The sequence below is a fragment of the Narcine bancroftii genome, unplaced genomic scaffold (assembly GCF_036971445.1).
Source record: "Narcine bancroftii isolate sNarBan1 unplaced genomic scaffold, sNarBan1.hap1 Scaffold_123, whole genome shotgun sequence".
Classification (NCBI taxonomy): Eukaryota; Metazoa; Chordata; class Chondrichthyes; order Torpediniformes; family Narcinidae; genus Narcine; species Narcine bancroftii.
The window spans coordinates 371,750-393,591 of record NW_027211858.1 but is presented as its reverse complement, the minus strand read 5'-3'; positions in this window follow the sequence as shown (position 1 = coordinate 393,591).

The following is a 21,842-nucleotide window of genomic DNA, read 5'->3' as shown; positions in this document are numbered from 1 at the left end:
CCCAGGAAAGTTTCCCAAGTCTCTTGATACCGCATGACCACTACCCCCTAACTGACCATAACCTATATCCTCCTTGGTGAAGACCGATGCAAAGTATTTGTTAAATTCCTCAGCCATCTCCTTGTTTCCGGTAATAATTCCAGCCTTTTCCATTCTTAATGGACCAATTTTAGACCGAACCAATTTCTTCCTCTTCACATATTTAAAAAATCTTTTGCTAACCTCCATGATATTATTTGCTAATTTCCTCTCATACTTCATTTTCCCCTCTCTTATGACTTTCTTAGTTACCCTCTGATGCTCTTTGAAGGTTTCCCAATCCTCTAGCTTCCCACTCCACTTTGCTATCTTATACTGACTCCTTTTGGATTTGATATTGGACTTGATTTCATTAGTTAGCCACGACTGCCATTTGCATCTCCTCGAGCCTTTCCTCCACTTTGGAATAAATTTGTCCTGAATCCTGTGGAAAATGTCCAAAAGCACCTGCCATTTTTCCCGAGTTGTCCTCCCAGCTAGTGTATCTTTCCATTTTATTTTGGCTAGCTCCTCCCTCATAGCTGCATAATCCCCTTTATTTAACTGCAGTACAGATGCTTCCGACTTCCTTTCTTTTTCCCTTTCTAATTGCATCTCAAAAATAACCATACCATGGTCACTATTTTCTAATGGCTCCCCTACATCGAGGTCACTTATTAACTCTGCGTCGCTGCACAGCACCAAGTCCAGAATCGACTTCCCCCTGGTAGGTTCTTCCACTAGCTGCTCCAAGAAAGTATCTCGTATTGGGTAGGACATGTAACACCAGCATCGTATAATTCAAAAGCAAGAGGAGTAGCTATATTAATTAGTAAAAATGTGCCATTTAAAATAGAAGAGGAAATAATAGATCCAGCAGGGAGATATGTAATGATAAAATGTCAGATATATTCAGAGTTTTGGAATCTACTCAATGTATATTCACCTAACGAAGAAGATCAAAAGTTTATGGAAGATATCTTTTTGAAGGTAGCAGATACGCAAGGGAACATATAAATAGGAGGGGATTTCAACCTGAATTTGGATTCAAATATGGATAAAACTGGGGAAAAAAATTAACAGAAAGAACAAAGTAACCAAATTATAATTAAATCAATGGAAGAAAGTATTTCGTAGACATTCAATAAACTCACTCTCTTGTGTTCCTGCCCCCGTCTGATTATCCCAGTCCACTTTCATGTAGAAGTCCCCCATAACTACCGTATTGCTACCACTTTGACATGCCACTCTTAATTCCTGATTTATACCTCTATATCTGAGCTACTTTTCGGAGACCTGTAAATGACCCCCATTATGGTCCTCATGCCTTTACAATTTCTTAATTCTATCCAAACAGACTCTACCCACCTGTTTCAGTGTCTTTCCTTTCAAACGCCTGAATTTCATTTCTTACCAACAGAGCTAACCCACCCCCTCTTCCCAACTTTCTGTCTTTTCTATAGGACGTGTACCCAGGAACATTGATTTCCCAATCCTGCCCTTCCCGCAGCCATGCCTCCGTAACTCCGACATCTCCTGTCTAAGCTGCAGATTGCAAGGGCTGTAAAGTGCTGCCACTGCCTGTTCACACCGAGTACTTCATGCATGAAGCGAGGGAGAGAGAGAGAGATCTAGGTATAATACCACCACCTGGTGTCCGGACTCGCAAACTACAGGATACATGATTTTTATTTTTCATGGGAGTGTTGGAGTATGAGAGGAGACTTGATTAAGGTTAACAAAATAGAGCAAGATGGATAATATGGAGCTCCAATGAACAGGGAGGTCTCACCTGTGAAGGAGCAAGTGTGAGATCCCCCAGTTCATTCTTGCTTGGGCAGTGGTGGCCAATTGCAAGACAGCTCCAATTAGGGGAAGAGAATATGCTGTTTCAGGTCATGGGTTTGAAACGGTTTCCCCAGTTGTGCCATTCAGACTCAAGAGAGCAGATGCTTGCAGACAGGAAGGAAACCTAGTTTTATTGTGGAGAATTGCTTGTTTTTCGGGGTGAAGGTTGTTTGTGGTCTGAGATTCCTAAATACTTTACAATGGAAGCAGCACTTTTCCTTGTGCCTGATTGCTACATCGCGGGTAAAATGTCTCAAATCTATCACTCAGCCAGTACTTTTGGTCATTGATTTGGAGAGAGAGTGATGGCTTGGCAATATTTATAGCATGGTGAGTCCAAAGCTCTCAAAGTGACAGTGTGGAAGGAGTTTGTCTGTTCTTTGTGTTTTCTGCCACCCTTGAGAACTTAAAAAGTGTCCGTGAATTGTGGTATTGGTGAGACACAAGCTTGTTTTGCCCTCTTTTTGTTCTGTATGTCTATAAAGTTTCAGTTTAGGGATAAAATGTCCAGACACTGGTCTGTTCAAAAGTCTAGTAACCAAATCAGATTCTCCCGAGTTCTTGTCATGGATATGTATCATGAAGCCTGTTTTGCAGCAGTCGTGTTGCATTAGAGGTGCACATACAATTTTCAAAAATAATGAGTTTGAAACCAGAAAAAGATCAGGTCGTGCCCAAAGGTTCATCTGTGCTGTTGAATTGAATTGATGCCCCCAGGTCCAGTATGTGCACTTCCACCCCATGGTCTTGAGCTTTCCAAATCGCCAATGAACGTACGGCCCCCTTGAGCTGTGGAGTGTGGGAGGAAATCCACACAGACACCAAGAGGATGTAGAAACTTCTTGCAGTCAGTGCTGACTTGATCCTGGGGTGACTCGTGCTGGAGAGGTGGGACGACTGTCCTGCCTTCACCTTGTGATGGCTGATTTTTGTCTGTTGGTGGATGGAGGTCTGACATGATATTCCCTTGGCCTTGAGGGAAAGAAGAGTAGAAATTGCAAGGGCTCTGACAGAAATATTTAAAACCTGTTTATCCACGGGTGAGGTGCCAGAGGAATGGATGTAATCTAATGTTCCCTTGTTTAAAAACGGCTTCAAAAGCAAACCAGGTGAGCCTGACAAAATAGGTAAATTATTGGAGGGTAATCAGAGAGTACCTCGAAAAGAATCTGTTCAAATAGCTGGCCTTGATCAACCATCGCATAGAATACAGGAGTCGGGCAGTGAGGTTGAGACTAGACAAGATGTTGGTGAGGCTCTTTTGTGAGTACTGTGTGCAGTTCTGGTCACCAAATGAGAGGAAAGCTATCAATAAAGTAGAGAGGGTGCAGAGAAGATTTACGTCAATGTTACCTGGATATCAGCAACTAGCTTACAAAGAAAGATTGAGCAAATGAAGTCTTTATTCTTTGGATTGTAGATGGTTGAGAGGGGATTTGATCGAAGTCTTTAAAATTACTAGGAGGATAGAACGAGTTGATGTGGAGAGACTTTTTTCATTGCGGGGAGCAGGGATTGAATCGGGAGGTAAAAGTTTGGAAGTAACATGAGGGGGAACTTCTTGACTCAGAGTGGTGGCTGAGTGGAGTGAGCTTCCGGGAAAAGTAGTGGCGGCAGGGTCCATTTTGTCATTTCAGGGAAAATTTGAGGGGAGGGGAATGCAGAGAGGTGGTACGAGAGGAGAATATTTCGTTCAGTGTAGACAAGAAGGGCCAAATGACCTGTTTCTGTGCTGTAATTGTTATAGGGTTAAAATGTGTGGCAGTAACTTGGAAGTCCGATGCGTATTTGGGAATGGGTCGATAGCCACACTGAAATAGGCCGTTGTATCCCACTTGAAATAATTACATTGAATTCACGGAACAAATTTGAATTTCTCTTTTGAAGATTTGGGATGTGTATTTTCCAATTGTAGGAATTAAGTTGTAATCACCCAACACGAACTTTCTGACTCCTAAAACCAAGAAAAGCAAGATTTTATTTGAGAGTTTTGCTCAATTTTTATGAATACTATCTAGATGTTTCCTCTCTTTATTGTTTTCTACTGGGCAGCTGTGGGAGGGGTTACCTTTTAAATCACTATGCATTAATTTTATCTTATATTCAAATAAGAAATTTAGGTTTTTTCATGCATATGTTAAATTAAATGTAAAAATGTTACAAATAAGAAAAATGAAGAATTGTTTCAGGATCTGGTGATCTTCCATGAGTGCCATTAACCCCAGGCAGCAGGAATGTGTGAACGAAACACAAAACTGGCCAGAACAACTGAGGGAATACGGCTAAAAGTGCCCAAAAAGGTGCTGATGCCACCTTGATTTTAATGCAGGTGACACCGAGGAATGCGTTGGGGCAGAGATGGTACATGGACAGCCAATACGGACGTCTTGGGGAACAAAGCCCGCACCACCAGTCGGGATGGATAATGGTGGGTAATGAATTAGCAAATATTAGAGACACCGATAGAGAGCGACACACATACCCAGACAGACAGACAGACACACACACACACACACACACACACACACACACACACACACACAGGCAGAGACAGAGAGAGACTCTGACAGCGAGAGAGAGACAGAGATACACACAGACGGAGACAGACACAGACAGACATAGAGAGACACACACAGACGGAGAGAGAGATACACACAGACAGAGACAGGGAGACACACATAGAGACAGAGAGACACACACACGACACAGAGACAGACATACACACAGACAGACACAGAGAGACACACATAGAGACAGAGAGAGACACACACACGACACAGAGAGACAGATACACACACATACACAGAGACACACACACACAGACACAGAGAGAGTCACACATTGAGACACAGAGGGAGAGACAGAGAGAGAGACACACACACAGACAGCGACACACACAGAGACACAGAGAGGGAAACACACACAAACAGACAGAGAGAGAGACACAGAGAGAGAGAGAGAGAGACACACACACACAGACCCACACAGAGAGAGACACAGACAGAGAGAGAGACATGGACAGAGAGACATGGACAGAGAGACATGGACAGAGAGACATGGACAGAGAGACATGGACAGAGAGACATGGACAGAGAGACATGGACAGAGAGACACAGACAGAGAGACACAGACACACGGACACACGGACACAGACACAGAGAGATACACACACAGAGAGAGAGACACACACACAGAGACAGACACAGAGACAGACACAGAGACAGACACAGATACAGAGACACAGACAGAGAGAGACACACACACACATACCCAGACAGACAGACACACTCACACACAGACACAGAGAGACAGATATACAGACACAGACACACAGAGAGACTCATACAGACAGAGAGAGAGACACTGACAGCGAGAGAGAGACAGAGAGAGAGACACAGACAGAGAGAGACACAGCGAGAGAGTCACAGACATACACACAAAGAGACACACACAGACAGAGACAGACACAGAGAAAAACACAGAGTGACACAAAGAGAGACACAGATAGAGAGACATAGACACAGACTGAGAGAGAGACACAGACAGAGAGAGAGACACAGACAGACAGACACAGACAGAGAGAGAGAGACACACACAGAGAGATAGAGACACACACAGACTGACAGAGAGAGACCCCTTGGTTGTGCACTTAACTCCCTCATCTCTCCTGGCAGGATCTCATCACCTTTCCTACCCATGGACCATGACATCTGTCTGCTCATCCTCCTTCCTGAGAATGGTGTGAACTCTACCCTAGAAACCCCACAGCAAAGAAAAGAGACCCTTCTGCCCTTCTCGTCCATGGTGAAATATCATTCTGCCAGTCTCATCGACCTGCACCCAGTCCCTAACCCTCCTGACTTCTCACATCCATGGATCTCTGCAATTGATTCTTAAAACGTAAGAGTTTGAATGTTAAATGGCAGACCATTGAGGAGTGTTGTCAAACAAAGGGATTGAGGAACTGTGGTACAGAACTGCCCGAAAGTGGAGTCCCTTGTAGAGATGGGGGCTGGGGGGGAGTGAAGAAAGCTTCTGGTATTTTGGCCTTCAGAAATGAGAGGATTGAGTGCAGGAGGTGGGAGGCCACGAGGAAGTTGGACGAGGCATGGGTGAGGCCAACTTGGGAACGTTGTGTGCCGTTTGGGTGGCCGGAGGAGAGGAAGGATAGGAATGAGACAGCGCGTCGAGGAGAGGGACAAGAAGGTGGTCTGGCTTTCGGGGTTTGAGTTCCAGGGGAAGGTTGGACAGGCTGGGACTTTATTCCCTGGAGCGTAAAAGATTGAGGAAGATTTGAAAATTGTGAGGGGGGACGGATCGTGTCCATGGGGACAGGCTGTTTCCAAGGAGAGTGGGAGAGATTCAAAGAGGAGGACATGGATTGAGATTGAAGGGGGATTTTTTTCCCTCAGAGGAGGGTGGGAGCGTGGAATGAGCTTTGGGCCAAGGTGGTGGAGGTGGGATGGACTGGACTCTTGGGGGGGGGGGGGGAATGTGGGGCAGGTTCTGGTGTGGAAATGTGCAGCCTGAAGGGGAGATGGACTGGAGGTCCGAGGCAGCTCTCGGACCCTTCCCCAGTTGGACGAGGTTCTCAGGAGAGAGGTGGCTCCAAAGGGCTGGACCTCGAGCCCTGGGGCTCCATCCAGGGGCTCGGGGTGGTGGAGAGGAGATCCCGTGGAGGGGTGGCCCAAGCTCTCGCGAGAGCGACCCCTGGTGGCTGCCATGTTGTTGATCTTTGCCGCCTTTGGAGGAGTTGGTGGCGAGCGGGAGGGGGAGAGAGGTTCATGTCGGTTCCTCACGGGCGGGAATCGGGGCATTTTGGGAGCGAGACCAGGGAGGACAGAGATTCCACGGGTCGCCCTTTGGGTCGGGGGCGGCCGGAGCTCGGAGGGGAACGGGCAGGGGGATGGTTGTGAGGTGGGCCGGGGAACCGTGAGGGAGTTTGGGTCGGGGTGGCGTTAGGGTTCGTGGTAGTCGGGGACCCGCGAGGCTGAAGGGGGCGGTCGGGGTCTGTGAGGCTGTGGGGGGGGAGGGGGATCCGCGAGGCTGAGTGGGATCGGGGACCCGCGAGGCTGAGGAGGGTTGCGGCCCGCGAGGTTGAGGTAGGTCGTAGCCCGCTAGGCTGAGGTGCGTCGCGGCCCGCGAGTCTGAGGGGAGTCGGGGCCCACGAGGCTGAGCGGTGTCGGGGCAAGCGAGGCAGACGGGTGTCGGGGCCCGCGAGGCAGAGGGGGGGGTTGGGGCCTGCGAGGCAGAGGGGGGAGAGGGACGGGGACCCAGAAGGGTGAGGGGGGTCGAGGACCCAGAAGGATGAGGGGGACCCGCCAGAGGGGTGTGGGAGATCTGCCAGAGGAGTGAGGGACACGCAAGGCTGTGGGGGGCGGGAATCCTGCGAGACTGAGGGGGACGGGTATCCAGAAGTTTGAGGGACACGCAAGGCTGAGGTACTCGTGGAACCAGAAGGGTGAGGGGAATGAGGACCCAGAAGGGTAATGGTGATCAGGACACAGAAGGGTGAGGGTGATCAGGTCTCAGAAGGGTGAGGATGATCAGGACCCAGAAGGGTGAGGGTGATCAGGACCCAGAAGGGTGAGGGTGATCAGGACCCAGAAAGGTGAGGGGGGACGGGGACCCAAAAAGCTGAGGGGGGACGGGGACCCAGAAGGCTGAGGGGGGACGGGGACCCAGAAGGCTGAGGGGGGACGGGGACCCAGAAGGCAGAGGGGGGACGGGGACCCAGAAGGCAGAGGGGGGACGGGGACCCAGAAGGCAGAGGGGGGACGGGGACCCAGAAGGCAGAGGGGGGACGGGGACCCAGAAGGCTGAGGGGGGACGGGGACCCAGAAGGCTGAGGGGGGACGGGGACCCAGAAGGCTGAGGGGGGACGGGGACCCAGAAGGCTGAGGGGGGACGGGGACCCAGAAGGCTGAGGGGGGACGGGGACCCAGAAGGCTGAGGGGGGACGGGGACCCAGAAGGCTGAGGGGGGACGGGGACCCAGAAGGCTGAGGGGGGACGGGGACCCAGAAGGCTGAGGGGGGACGGGGACCCAGAAGGCTGAGGGGGGACGGGGACCCAGAAGGCTGAGGGGGAACGGGGACCCAGAAGGCTGAGGGGGGACGGGGACCCAGAAGGCAGAGGGGGGACGGGGACCCAGAAGGCAGAGGGGGGACGGGGACCCAGAAGGCTGAGGGGGGACGGGGACCCAGAAGGCTGAGGGGGGACGGGGACCCAGAAGGCTGAGGGGGGACGGGGACCCAGAAGGCTGAGGGGGGACGGGGACCCAGAAGGCTGAGGGGGGACGGGGACCCAGAAGGCTGAGGGGGGACGGGGACCCAGAAGGCTGAGGGGGGACGGGGACCCAGAAGGCTGAGGGGGGACGGGGACCCAGAAGGCTGAGGGGGGACGGGGACGGGAACCCAGAAGGCTGATGGGGGAAGGGGACGGGGACCCAGAAGGTTGAGGAGGTACGGTGACCCAGAGGGCGGAGGGGGGACCGGGACGTGGACCCAGAAGGCTGAGGGCACCTGCGAGGCTGAAGGTGGGGGTGGGAACCCGCGTGGTTTGGTGGATCCGTATGGTTGAGGGGATCGGAGAACTGCGAGTGTGAGGGGGACACGTGAGGTTGAGGGAATCCCGGCCCCATGGATGGGAATGAGCAGGAAGGTGTGCTGGTCAGTGGGACAAAAATATCAGTTCACCACAGACTGTAAGCTTTCAGCTCTGTAATGAGACGTCATTAACTATGACACCGACAGCCCAACCCTCTTTCTCCCAGTTTCACTGCAGACATTGGAAGACGGTCCTCTTTAAATTCTACAAATATGTTAATGGTAAGAGGAAAGCTAGAGACAAAATTGGTCCCGTGGAAAACTGTGTTTGGAACCTTGAGAAATGGGGGAGATATTGAACAGTTTCTTTTCTTCGGTATTCACTAAGGAGAAGGATATTGGGAGATGTGGGATAAAAAAAGCAAATTGGGTAAATATGGGGAATATAGAGATTACAAAAGGTGTAGTTTTAAGGCTTTTGAAGAATATAAAGGTGGATAAGTCTCCGGGACCAGACGGGATCTTCCCCAGGACATTGAGAGAAGTGAAGGAGGAAATAGCAGAGGCTCTGGCGGTAATTTTTCAAATGTCATTAGATATGGGGATAGTGCCGGAGGATTGGCGCATTGCGCATGTGGTTCCGTTATTTAAAAAGGGTTCAAGGAGGAAGCCTGGCAACTATCGGCCTGTAAGTTTGACGTATGTGGTAGGTAAATTAATGGAGAAAATTCTTAGAGATAGTACTTATAAACATCTGGATAGACAGGGTCTGATCAGGAGCACTCAACATGGATTTGTGGGAGGAAGGTCATGTTTGACCAATCTGATTGAATTTTTTGAAGAGGTGACTAGGAATGTGGATGAGGGTAGCGCAGTGGATGTTGTCTATATGGACTTCAGTAAGGCCTTCGATAAGGTACCACATGGAAGGTTAGTTAGGAAGGTGCAGTCTTTAGGTATAAATTTTGAGATAGTCAAATGGATTGAACATTGGCTGAAAGGGAGAGGCCAGAGAGTGGTAGTGGATAATTGTCTGTCAGGTTGGAGGCCGGTGACCAGTGGTGTGCCTCAAGGATCTGTATTGGGCCCATTGTTGTTCGTTATATACATTAATGATCTAGATGATGGGGTGGTGAATTGGATTAGTAAATATGCAGACGATACTAAGATAGGTGGAATAGTGGATAATGAAGAAGGTTTTCAAGGATTGCAGAGGGATTTGGGCTGCTTAGAAAAGTGGGCTGAAAAATGGCAGATGGAATTTAATGCTGATAAGTGTGAGGTGCTTCATTTTGGTAAGAAGAATCAGAATAGGACATATGTGGTAAATGGGAGAGCATTGAGGAATACAGAAGAGCAGAAAGATTTAGGAGTGACGGTACATCGTTCCCTGAAGGTAGAAACTCACGTGAATAGGGTGGTGAAGAAGGCTTTTAGTATGCTGGCCTTTATCAATCATTGCATGGAATATAGGAGTTGGGAGGTGATGTTGAGATTGTATAAGACGTTGGTGCGGCCTAATTTGGAGTTCTGTGTGCAGTTCTGGTCGCCTAATTATAGGAAGGATATAAACAGAGTGGAGAGAGTGCAGAGAAGGTTTACCAGAATGTTGCCTGGGTTTAAGCATCTGGACTATGGGGAGAGATTGGACAGATTGGGTCTTTATTCTTTGGAGCGTAGAAGGTTGAGAGGGGATTTGATAGAAGTATTTAAGATTATGAAAGGGATAGACAGAATGCATGTGGATAGACTATTTCCGTTAAGAGGAGGAAAGTTTAAAACAAGAGGACATGAGTTAAGAATTAAGGGGCAGAGGTTTAGAGGTAACATGAGGGGGAACTTCTTTACTCAGAGAGTGGTAGCTGTGTGGAATGATCTTCCGGGAGAAATAGTGGCGGCGGAGTCAATTGTATTATTTAAGAAAAGGTTGGACAGGTATATGGATGAGAGGAAGATGGAGGGTTATGGGCATTGTGCAGGGAGGTGGGATTAGAAAGGGGTGTTTGGTTCGGTGCGGACTAGAAGGGCCTAATGGCCTGTTTCCGTACTGTAATTGTTATGTTATGTTAAAATAATTCAAATACCCCTGGGAGCGGACCCGCCGAAGCCACAGATTAGAATCTGCATCTCAGATGGTGAAGTCTTCAGATTTTTCTTTAAAATATTGTTTACATTGTAAAACCATTTGGAAAGTGCATTAACATATATTGCAATGTTCAATTCAAAAGGAAAAACTAGCACTAAGCAAGGTTCAAAAAAAAACACACAGGAATAAAGTGCCATCATCTTGGAGATGGATTTCACAGTGACTAAGGACAAGATTTGTTCTTGTCTCTACCTGTGCACACACGAGGATGAGAGCAGTGTTTGAGATGCTCTAGCCAGAAAGAATTCCGATCCATATCCCCACAGTTTTATTCCTCGTATTTCAGATTGAAATAGCAGAGAATGAGAATCCAGGCAAAAGGACAGAAGCCCAGACCAAGCAACAATTTGAGCAGAAGGATTTAGGTCCACCGGTAGAGAGAGAGAGAGAGAGAGAGAGTGGAAGGACACTGTCAGAATGCCCATAGGATTTAACCTGTTTAAAAGCAGGTGGCACAAATCTGTGCAGAGGGGCACAATTTAAAGGCGATTGCAGATGTTTGATTGGGAAGCTGCAGGAATTCAGCCCATCAGAATGAAGTAAATGCAATATCCAGAGAGAGAAACCTTGGGCTTTTCTCTGGAGTGATGCAGGAAGCTCATAGAGTGAATGGATTTGAGGCAGAGCTTGGTGGAGGAGCAGGCAGTGCTGAGGAAACACAAGGCTGCTGAAGGACTTGTAGAAAGAGAACGTGCAGAAGGCTGCGGGTGCCTGGAGTGCATGGCCGGGCAGGATGGTGTGGTCTGGAATAATAGGGACCTTTAACATTTAGACAGGCACATTGATGCAAGAAAAATAGTGGGTTTACGGGTGTGAGGGGTGAAAGGTTCAGTTTGTAGTAGGTTTGATCAGTTGTCTTGTGACACCAATACCCCTGAGCAAAAATCTCTACAAAAGTATGGACACCGCCCAGGACATCTCATGTAAAAACCCGCCACATTTGGGAACATTTGCAGGGAACGCTGCTGTCAGAGAGCAGCAGCAATCAAGGATCCACATCACCCGCTCTGTTCTCACTGCTCCCATCAGGAAAGAGGTATAGCCAGGTTCAGGAACAGCTGCTACCCCTTCACCACGAGACTCAACACACATTCAGGGACTCATTTAAAGACTCTCCCTTTTGCACTTTGAATTTTTTCTCTCTCTATTGCAGTTTGTTTTCATATCCACATTTTCAGAGATTACAAGTAGATGAGTCCAGTTGGGGAAACTTGGTTTTGGTCTATATAATGGTTACATTCATCCCCTTTTATTGTTCATTTATATTAGTGTCTGGGCCCCTATGTGGTCCAGGTACAGCTGACAGACCTTTACCAAAGGGTCACGTTTATGTGATTTTTTTTTCCCGTAGGTAACAGCAGTTCATTTCCACAGCCCAGCGTGCTATCGGACATCCAGTTGATCGTGATACATCTTTTCGCGAAGGCCAGTGCTATTTTTATAAATGAGATTAGATATTTGGTCAAGTTGTCGCTTGTTTCCATGAAGATATTGCTCCAGGTCTCACGTGGAGGCCACTCCTGTGATCGTGGTTAATTTTTCTGCGCTTTCTTGCCAAAATGGCCTCACTTTCACGCACGACCACGTAGAAAAGTTTAATGAAGCTCATCATCCCATTGGCCTTCATTTCGGTTGAAGCACTGCATGCAGATTTTACAAAGCAGTCTGAAACCCTTTTTCCACGGGAATCCCAGTTCATTGGCCATGCAGTGTCTCAGGTTAGGAAGCCCTTGGTCCCATTTCCACTGGGACACAAGATTGCTTTTCCACTGAACACAACTCATCCCCGGGGAGCGGAGTGTTCTGCCTTCGACTGGAAACAGGTGATTTTCTGCTGTCTCTCTTCCACTGGTTTTACCATCAGGCCGACGTCGGCAAACGCCGAGGATATGAGTAGGGTTAGAGGTGGCGTGAAATGACATCGTTTGACACTGGCATTTGGACAGTGTCCCTTTTCCACTGGACCCTGTCCCAGTAAATTCCCGGGATTGTCCATGAGGGGCTGTACTTTTGAAGTTGAAACACTTTGCAGAGCAAAGTCTTGGAATTTAATTTCTTCAACTATGTACGCTATTCTGGCGCTCCATCCTGTAGGATGTAGATGGTTCCTTTCATAGCACCTGAATCAATTCCTGACTAATCACAGAGCACTTCTGGTGTAGGGATTGCTTCAAGTGGAATTTGAGTTTGAGAGCATTTTGAAAACCACAGGTCTAAGTTATAGGGAAAGGTTAAGCAAAATTTTTATTCTGCGGAGCATAAAAGGTTGAGGTTGGATTGGGTTGAGGTATTTAAAATTATTGGGGTATAGATTTGAGGTGGGTTGAGAGAAAGGGGCAGAAGTTTCGAGGAAATGTGAGGGGGGGACTTTCACTCAGAGTGGTGGGTGTGTGGAATGGACTTGCAGATGAAGTGGAGGAGGCAGGCTCAATATTAGCTCTTAAGGAGAAGTTGGATATGTATTTGGACAGGAAAGGAATGGAGGGTCAAGGGGCGAGTGTAGGTCAATGGGATTAGGTAGGACAAAGTGTTCGGCGTGGACTCGAAGGGCAAAGTTGGCCTATTTCGATGCTGTAATAGTTGGAGAGGTAAAACGTGTATGTGAACATTTTGGGTCCAGTGACCATAGATTAGTTTCCAATCAATTATGGATAAGAGTGGGGTCTGCTGCAACAGCACCACTCAATCAATGCACCGGACACAGTTAATCAGGAAAGATGTTTATTCAGACTTGTTCCTCTCTTAGGTCTCTTGCCCACGACCTTACCAGAGAGAGGGGGATCTTTTTCTCTTCTATCCATCAGTGACTGGTGTCATCCTCTGTTCTGCTAATATTTCAAAACAGCACTGAGCCCACGTTAAATGTTCCACTTGAAACTCAAACATGTTACAGACTAAACCAAGCCAGTCATCTTTGCTAAAATTAATGATGAGGGAGAAAATGAAGGGAATAGAAAGCAAGGGAGTAACAGGGAGAGGATGCAGAAAATAATGCAGGCTGAATGAGAGGGGAAAGAAATCAGGCTTCAGATGATTAAGGAAGACGAGGCGAAAGAAGGAGACCCTAGGACACTGCCACCCTATGTTGAGAATGAGGACTCAAAAGATTCCTTGTGGGCAAGGCTATCTGCATGTGCTTCCCAGCAGCCACCGTGACCAGTCCTGCATCTCACTTGATTCAATAAAAGGTGGTTTCAGACTTGGCTCTGACGTAAACAATTTGCTCATTTTCAAACCAACTTTCCTCCCTCCGTCATTGACGGCCGTGACACTGTGCACGAGTGAGGAAGATGGGGTGAAAGATCTTGAACTGAAAGTTACCTGCAGTAATTGGAAAGCTGCCTTCCAGAGAGCTTCAATCATGTCAATGTTTCACCAGTTGTTGGACTTTACCAGCGATGAAACAGCGTCCCACTCCCACAGTGTTTCCTGTTACTAACTTGGACAGGAGTAAAAAAATGATTCACACAAAGAATTATAAACCAGGGGAAAGATATACTCTGAAAACAACAAGAAATGTTGTTCATATCCCACTGTGCTCCCGACAGAAGTTAAAATCCAATGGGCTTTATGAACTAAAACACAAATGGAACTTAACCCAAGATTATTCCCCCACCCCCCGTCCTATTAAATGTTGAATCCTGTTGTGTGAAGAAGGAGTTGCCTGGAACGTTAGCCCATCCCAGAAAGCTCACCAGACTTGGACTGCAGATCAACACTTAAGGATGACCAGCCGCAGCTTAATTTAATGCAATGCTTATTCCCCCCCCCCCCCCCCAGCAAAAATCTTCAGCATTGCTTCATTGAAACTGGTCTAATTCCAAATAAGATCAGCAATATCTTTTGGACCGAGTACAAAAGAGAGAGAGCTGAGGTACCTTCGAAACCCAGAACCAAATACATGCAACATTCAGTGGCAGCTCTCCTTGCATCTAATCAAGCACTTTTGAGCCACTATGAACTGTTCCCCAAGAGAATTCATCCAACCATCCATGAGTGCATTCCTGTCAACTCGAAAGCCGAGAGGGGATTTGGTAGAGTATTTAAAATTACAAGAAGGATGGATAGAGTTGATGTGGATAGGCAATCCATTGCAAGTGGGAGAGATTGAAACAAGAGGTCTTGAGTTAAGAGGCAAAAGTTTTGAAGTAACGTGAGGGGGAACTTCTTGACTCAATGGTGGCTGAGTGGAGTGAGCTTCCGGGAGAAATAGTGAAAGCAGGGTCCATTTTGTCATTTAAGAGAAAATTGGAGGGGTTGGGAATGCAGAGAGGTGGTACTGGAGGAGAGTATTTAGTTAAGAGCAGACGAGAAAGGCCAAATGACCTGTTTCTGTGCTGTAATTGTTCTAGGGGTAAAATGTGTGGCAGTAACTTGGAAGCTCAACATGAACCTTCCGACTCCTAAAATCAAGAAATTTAAGATGTTAGATTTTATTTGAAAGGTTTGGTAAATTTTTATAAATACTATCCAGATGTTTTTTCTTTTTTTCTTTACATCAGGAAAAATTAAATGAAATGGTTCTTGCAGTCAAGAGCAAGAGAATTCCTCCAATCCAGCCCTTGCCCACAAACACCCCCCCCCCCCCCATTCTGGGATCAACCCATCAGCAGCGTCCACTTCAGAGACAAACCTCAGGCACAAACATCCCAAAACCATCATCCCAAGACAAGGGGTTAATTTTTTAAATCACTATGCATTCATTTGATGTTATTTCAAATAAAAAATTAGTTTTTAATGCATATGTGAAATTAAATAATTAAAAAAAAATAAGATGAATGAAGAATTATTTCAGGAATTATCAATCATCCACTACTCCCATTAACCCCAGACACCAGTACTGAATGAAAAACTAAACTGGCCAGATTGACTGAGTAAACACAGCTAAAATTGGGCAAAAGGTGCTGATGCCATCATTGATTTAAATGCAAGAGACACTGAGGACTGCATTGGGACAGAGATGGTCCATGGACAGCCAATACGGATGCCTTGGGGAACAAAGCCCGCACTGCCAGTTGGGATGAATTAGATTATGACAAGCAAATATTAGATACCCCCCCCCCCCCACAGAGAGACCCAGCCTTGATTTTCATTTTTTATATTGATAGAGAGATCCCAGACATCACCAAATGTACCGAGACCCCACCGCATGTTATCAGTTAAAGGCAACGTATTCCTCTCTAATGGAACTTTTACTACCTCTATTACAGGAAACATCCTCCCTGCCTCATTTGCCATTGGAACGTTAGGCCCGCTTGTCGTCACAAGGCCAGAAAACGCTTGAGTCAGAATACTGATCATCGTTTGAGGAGTGACGAAGGAATTTGTGAGCACGATAAGAATCCTGTTTCACTCTGGTCTGAGATTGGATGGTGAGTCCTTAGCTACACATCCCTGCAACACACTCTCCTTCGCCAACAACTGCCTCACACTCCTATTCACCCCACCAGCTCTGTGCATTCCCCCTCATTCACCTGCGATTTTCCCCCCCACAAACCCCTGTTAACCTGCCACCTCCACTGAAGAGTGGGTGAACACACAAACCCCTTACAGACGGGGCCAGATTTGATCCAGAGTCATTGACTTAACAGGACCATAACACCACCTGTGGCATAAATATTCCCAAACCAATGCTCTAGGGCACTGGGAGAGCAAACAGCTCAAATTCTGCATTTGAGAAGTTTGAACTGCTGCACAACCATCAGGATCAAAGAAAACCCTAGTTTGCTTAGTTTTCAGCTGTCATAGACCACAAAAGGCTTCCAAACCAAAATTCAAAAGACAAGCCCCACAAACAAACAAATCTCTCATAAAGCTCTAACACTCCCCTATCTAGAGGTATCATCTCCTCAAACATCTCAATGCCACAGGTGAGAAAACTGTTTTAACTCCCACTCCAAATTAAAAAGGTGCTATTCCCTTAATTGCAGCTCTCTTGAAGGGCGGAGATGGGCCTTGTTTAAAGGGCCAGCCACAATTTACTGAGATATTTCACACATGAATTAATTGTCCTCCTGATTCCAGCTCAGGGTTTAAAACAGGAGAGTTTCCCCACTCTAGTCACTTGCAGGTTTCAGGCAGAGATGAGGTGATGCTGCCATCAGAGGAAGGTAGGAAGCCTGGTTTTACTGTGGCTGCTTTTTCTGGGGTGGTTCTTTGAGTTGTTGGGGTGAAAGGAATCCGGTGTTTGTGGAAGCCCCTGTTTGTGGGTAGTTTGCAAACTGGTGTTCCATGTGGTTCGTGGGTATTGAGCCAGAGAAATGTGTTGCTTTAATGTGTGTGGTTTACGGTGCCTGCAACTTTAGCTCTTGTCTTGGGATGATGGTTTTGGGATGTTTGTGCCTGAGGTTTGGCTCTGAAGTTGTCGGACTCTGGCTTTCCCTTACTCTTAATTTAGTCTGTATGTGGTCTGAGTCCAGCGTGTTCTTTGAATGAAGTGATAGGAGAAGGTATTCGGTTCATCAGTCAATTTATTACACAGCACAAGAATAAAACTTAACAGAGCTCTGGGTCAGTCGTTAGTTCATAGGTCACCTGCACAGTGAGCTATTCCCCAAGACTGACCCCTATTGTCCAGTTGGCTCAGTTTATATAGATCAACCTTATCATACAGAACAAAAGTTGGCTTCCTTTGCTAGATCTTTTTGCATAAGGGTTATCACAAGTCATCTCCTGTTTTGCAGATATCTGGGGTGTAGCGCTCCCATCTTAATCCTCCAGGCCAGACTATCCTGTTGTTTTGATCAGAAATTAATTCATCACCAGATATTTCTAATCACCTTTCTGTTCCTGTCTGGCCAATTTCTGCTGTTCTCTTTAACACCTCCTCATGCCTTAATCTTCCTCCTAGACTGGTTTTCCATTCCCTTGGTTTCTTGCAGGCCATTCTTTGTTCTGGTCTGGCCTGTGTCTCCTGTGCTACTCACCACCTCCTTCAGTTGGAGCTTTCTTCCTAAATCGTTTTATGAATTTCCTCTCCCTGTATTTGGGAGCAGACAATTTTGCTCAGCCAACTTCGCTCCATGCTGTGATTGCCACTTAATCACATTCCTCTTTTTCCCTGAACCATGCAGTACATATCAACTTATTAATTAATCATTTCTTTCATAATGTTTTAACCCCTAGATTCCAACAAAGTGTAGGCTGCTGATGGTTTGATCCCAGTATTGGGGTGGGGAGGGGGGCGGGGGGTGTTATTTGTGGGCAAGGGCTGGGTTGGAGGCTGCAGGGAATTCTTTTGCTCTTGACTGTAAGAAGCATTTCATTTAATTTTTGCTGATGTAACCATCTTACCTTACGTGTGTGTAATATTGCAGGACAGTCAGTCGAATTTTGACCTTGGCATGTTTAACAGAAAATGACAGTGACCCAGGTTCAAATCTGTCCCTTGTGTCAGGATTTTCCCCCCATCACCTTTTACAAAATGGCAAGGTGAACAGGGGCATTTGTGTGGGTCAGGGTTTTTTTTTAAATTAATTTTTAAGAGTTAGTTATATTCTTGTTAATTTTACAAGAATATAATTCAAATCCCGATACATGTGGCTGATTAATACAAATTGAGATCTACCCAGACCCACCCTCTCCACATCCCATATGAGGGACCAGAGATCTTCAACAGATGTTTTATTTAACCATAATATTGTGAATATTTCAAAACTTCACTTCAACCCACCTTTAGGAAATGTGGGCTCCAAAGATAGAATGTTCATCTCGTGAACGATACATTATTTTCCTGTGGTGAACAGTTCCGAACCTCAGCCAGTTTGCAAGATATGGCCACGCACTTTCTAGCTGTACAATTTGCAGCAATTTAAACCTGGTAAATATTCAGTTTTAATTTAAATTTAATTCCTTAACATCTCTTTCTCATGGATCCTGTGGGAATTTTTAAAAAAATACTTATTTCAACCAAGCTGCCCAACTTTAGGACATTGCCAAGTCAAATGCAGAAAAGTACAAATGACTTGTTAACATTTGAAACAAATCCGATTCCATGTAATTTCTTTTGAGGTGTCTGGTGAATAAAATTGTATTGAACCAGTCTATCTCATTTATAACGATCAGTCCATTTTCTATGTTCAAATCTCCATCCCATCTTTGCCTCAGTTTATGAATTCCTAATTTCTCAGCTTTTGCAGTCATTTCTACATTACTGAATAAATTTATATTCCCATGACCTGTTTCAGATGGTCAGGGCTTGTTATGACCTGTTACTGTTCTATCTGCCACTGTATTTTACATTTTGCATATCCTCTTCCTAAAGACAAGGAAAGGACTTCTTGTTGGTCATCTAATCTCATGTACCAGTTAGGGTTAGGGAACACAAAAAAATCAACAGGAGTCTGGAAGAGTTGCTCACAGTTCTCGTTAGTAATCATTCTCTGCCTGCCTGATTTCTGGTTTCCAATTTACCCAAATGTCTTAATTTCATAGCAGTCTTAAATTCTTCACTTCAAAGCAGAAACAATACCATTCAGGGTCTGAGTGGTGCTGGGGGCTTATTGCAGCCTTTGGATCAGGTCTAACAATTTGCACCATTGTTTTGAAGATCAGGCAGGCATTTGGATATGTATGGCTCAGTAGAGGAGGTGAGAATTGATCCCTGTCTGGAATGTGCTTTTTAACTCTCTTTCCCAGCTTTCTGGCAAAGTCTGTGTGATGGTTTCTTCATCATAATTCCCAGAAGAAGATATTCTACAGCTAATATTCCACACACTTCACCAAATGAGGCTTGTTGTGGGAAAAAGAAGTTCCTGTCTGTGTGGATGGACAGTTTAAGGGTGAAAAAATGACCTGATGTCCACATATAGTAACTCAACCAAATTCTGTAAGGACATAAATGCTGGAGAAGCTCATCTGATCAAGCAGTGAACCTTTATAGAGTACAGATACTCGTCGCCCTGTTAAAAGGCACAAGCCTGAAACACTGGTTGTGTATCTTTTTTTAAACTTTATTTATGAACATATAAAATACATAGTAAACAAAATAAACCAACCTCCCAAAAAAAACTATATTCCATCCCCCCTCCCCATAATTACCCACCCCCAAACTCCCTCGACTGAGGGAGAGAAAAATCATATCAATTCGTTGCGGCAGAATGAAAACACCAAACCTAATTTTCCACGTCATCGCAATGCATTTACTGGCCACTGCTAATACTAACTGAATAAACTCAATTTGAGGTTTATCCATTCTTAATCCCGTTGATCAAGTTGTAATATACCGCATTAGAAAAAGCAGTGGATCGAACATAAAAAGAGTTTCTTTAAAGTAGTTTCAAATAAATCCTCAGAGGCTTAACTTTATCACACAACCAGACAGACAAAAAAAAGTATTAATTTGAATCCCACAATGAAAACATTAGTCTGAATGACTAAATCCTTATCTTTTTTTCCTGGAGTTAAATACAACTGATGTAAAAAAAAAAGATAATTCACCCAATTATATCGCACATTCATCAATTTAATCCACCATCTTCACACATAGTAAGTAGTCCGTTCTTCTTGGGTTAATTCTAAAGAAGAATCTCCCATTTAATCTAAAGTTGGTTTAGCCATTTTCTGTTGTCACAAACATTTCTGAAATAGATCCCTTTTTTTGCCCCATTTACAATTTTCAATTTTAGTTAACTTGGGTATCTTCAATTCCCGCCCAAATCCACCTGTGACAGCACTTGCATGGAATGACACCCGTTTACCATGTCCCTCTGTTCAACCTCACTCCTCAGTGCCCGACCGTTCACCGTGTCTATCTTTTCTTGGTTTGCCCTTCAAAATGTGACACCTCACACTTGTCTGCATTAAATTCCATCTGCCCTTTCTCCAGCTGGTCCAGATCCTTCTGCAAGATTTCCTGGTTGTCCACAACTCCACCGTTCTTGGTGTCACCTGCAAACTTGCTAATCCAATTCACCACATTATTGTTCCAGCACCTATCCCTGAGGCACATCTCTCATCACAGGCCTCCAGTCTGAAGAGCAATTGGTCTCACCAACTCACTGGCTTCTCCTGCACAGCCGTTGTTTCACATCCAAAATACAGAGGACATATGGATGGATGTTAAAATTCTCAAAGGTACATTAGTTAAAATGGTGTCAAATCACAGTGGCCATTCAGCCCACTGTGTCTGCTATCCCCTGATCTAAACAGTTCTCGCCTCTCATTCCAAGTTATGGCTTTTTCCCCTGATCCCTTGATACCCTGACTCATTAAACATCTATTAATTCCGCACCCCCCCCACCACTTAAACTCTCTCAACAATCCAGCAACAAATTCCATGACCTTCTGGTGAAATAAATTTCTCATCTGCTTTAAATAGGTACCTTCCAATTCTAAGACAATGTCTTTTTATCCAAAGGAAACATTATTCACATCTACTGTCCAATCCTTTCAGCATTGGAAAGGTTTCTGAAATCTCCTCTCCTTCTTCTATACTCCAATGAAGAGTGGAGATATATCATCCTGGTAAATCTCTGCTCTCTCTCCAACATCAGCACATCCTTTTTAAGATAAACTTCGCAGTTCTCCAAATGAGGTCTCTCCCATGTCCCATCAACACCTCCCTACCCTAGAAACAAAGGCCAACATAGAATTTGCTTTCTTTTCCTGCCGATCCAACCTGGTGGTTACCCACTCACTATGTTTTCCTGAACGAGAACCCCCCAAGTCCCTTGACACTTGAAATAATTACATGTAATTTCTGTAACAAATTTGAAATTTTTGGAAAGATTTGGGAATCCTATTTATAAACTGTAGGAATTAAGTTGTAATCGCCCAACTGAACCTTCAAACTCCTAAAATCAAGAAAATTTGTTAGATTTTATTTGATAGTTTTTTAGTAATTTTTTTATAAATACTTTCCAGATGTTATCTATCTTTTCTATTGGGTTGTTGGGCAGGGGGAATTAAAAAAAAATACCATGTATTAATTTTTCATTCTCTTTGAATGAGAAATTTACGTACGCATTTAATACATGTGAAATTAAAATTTTCAAAGAGAAGCTTAACATAACGTAATACATTTGGCTTATTTTCAAGAGTTGTGGAGAGTGAGGAGGGTTTTCATGGATTACAAAAGGATTTGGACTATTTGGAAAGATGGCAGATGGAGTTTAATGTAGGTAAGTGTGTGGTGCTTTATGTTGGGAAGAATAACCAAGATGTATGCATTGAAGGGGAGGGGATTGAGGAACAGAGGGATCTTGGAGGAATGGTTCAATAGACAATAAGAGCTGGAGTAGGCCCTTCGGCCTGTCGAGCCAGCACCACCATTTTACAGATCAT